Source organism: Octopus bimaculoides, chromosome 19, assembly GCF_001194135.2.
Source record: "Octopus bimaculoides isolate UCB-OBI-ISO-001 chromosome 19, ASM119413v2, whole genome shotgun sequence".
NCBI classification, from domain to species: Eukaryota; Metazoa; Mollusca; class Cephalopoda; order Octopoda; family Octopodidae; genus Octopus; species Octopus bimaculoides.
In genome coordinates this window covers 2,427,143-2,429,032 of record NC_068999.1, presented here as the reverse complement: position 1 = coordinate 2,429,032, position 1,890 = coordinate 2,427,143, and the positions used below count along the sequence as shown (strand labels likewise).

The 1,890-nt window shown below is 34.0% G+C and overlaps 1 protein-coding gene and 1 long non-coding RNA gene across 3 annotated transcripts in view; one reads left to right on the top strand and one right to left on the bottom strand.

The window, feature by feature from the left end:
• The window catches only part of LOC106880382 (elongator complex protein 3), a 30,899-nt gene that overhangs the window by 14,411 nt on the left and 14,598 nt on the right, over positions 1–1,890 (bottom strand). The gene's annotated exons all lie outside the window — the stretch shown is intronic.
• LOC128250033 (uncharacterized) lies at positions 43–946 on the top strand. 2 transcript variants are annotated; one of them, XR_008266143.1, is made up of 2 exons: positions 43–427; positions 651–946. It is a non-coding gene; the product is annotated as an uncharacterized LOC128250033 (long non-coding RNA). The 2 variants fall into 2 exon arrangements; XR_008266144.1 differs by having other exon boundaries at positions 610–946.

Here is a 1,890-nt window from a genome sequence, read left to right as displayed (position 1 = left end):
AATTCTGAAATGCTACACATAATAGTTTAATGAAACAGAATTCCAAACACGGAATAAATGACCGAAATGGAATTCACTTCAATGCTCTGCACTAGCGAGAAAAAAAGGGGGAAAAAAGAATTATCGGTAATTTACGAATAATATTTTCAATTTTCCTAGTAAAACATGCAAGACAATTCTGTACATGTTTCTAGTATTCTGGTCTCGTCAGTGAATTCGAGCGTTTGTTCACTATTGTCTCCTGTAGTTGACAGGAAAACGGAAAGTATATTAAATATCGTTTGCCTTCACATATCTCTTTCTAATTTTGCTTTTTAACACTACCTTACAAAAAAAAAAAAAAAAGAATGTATATACGTGTCTATGATAACAGAAATTTAATAGATAACTCGCGCACCTTATCGATGACACAGCACTTCAACTGAAGGTAATTTTGACTCAACTAATAAAGAAAAGTAAAACCGAGTATATATATTTTCTCCTTTATTATTTGAATTTTTTTATTCGTTGTTTCAATATTCATTCTTTCTCTATTCATTTCTTCTTTGTTCATTTTCCTTCATTCTTTTTACTTTATGTTTCTTTGTTTATTTATTTATTTATTCTCAGTTGAACTTTCAATTGAGAGCTTTTCTTTTCATTCCATGCAGGTGTTCCATACTTTGACAAACCTATCACTTTTCAAACTTGTAAAGTGCTACAATTTTATACGAAACAGCGGCCAGAAACCGATCTCTGTGAGTGTATATTTCGCCTAAGCCTGATTCTCTATTTCGATGTGGAACTGCGTAACAGATTTACTGGAAGCTCGCAGAAGAAGAACAACCGAGGTCGATAGATCATACTTGACGATACAAACCACAGATATTGATTGATCGATCATAAAGAACAACTGAGTTGGTGCGCGGAAGAAAACAAATTCGGATTTAAAAAAAAAAGAAACGAATATCACAAACAAACCTCCTCAAATAACAACGAAATAATTAAACCAAACGGCCAAGTTGTGCGGAAGAAACAAGCAAGTACTTGTAAACCACCTCAACCAGGACTGTTAACTGCCGTGCTGGTGTTTATATATATATCTATATATTTCATATATATACACATATATTAACTATATATATATATATATATATATATATATATATATAGGTAAGTTCTCTGTTTCTTTGATCTCTGAACTGAAGAGGTTTCAAAAGCTAAAAGACCAAAACACATCGATAGAAATCTGGCAACTTGGGAGTTAAAACAGAGGCATCCTCGATGCGAATGGAATTGTAACTAAAATATCACCCCAAAATTAACAACGACGATGTATTGCTTACAGTGGCTTATACCTGTGTTGCTTATACCGAAACCACTGAATCCAGCTTTCATCTATAACCATGCTATGTTCATGGTGCTATATCTCACCAGTTTCTTCTTAGAAAGGAAGCCCTGCACGATATGTAGTGTGGTCTTTCTAGCTGCTGTCTTTCTCATATGCTACAGTTGTGTGGGGAATTGCATGTTCTGGCACTGTCCCACGGATGACTGTCAAGGGGTAGGATGTACCGAACGTTGACAACCCCAGCAGTCGTCTTGCTCCCCCACAAAGAATTATATATATATAAACAAAAAGAAAAAAAAAAACCATTTAAACCATTTGTAAAAAAAAAAAACAACACAAAAAGAGAATATGCACATATAGACATGACTGTGGATTGGTTGAATCGGTAGAGCATCGGACAAAATACCTTGCGGTATTTAGTAACGGTGCTTTACTTACTGTTTTCAAATCCCGCCGAGGTTAACTTTGCCTTTCATCCTTCGAGGACTGGATAAAATAAAGTACCAGTAAAATACTGGGATCGCATATATATATATATATATATATATATATATATATAT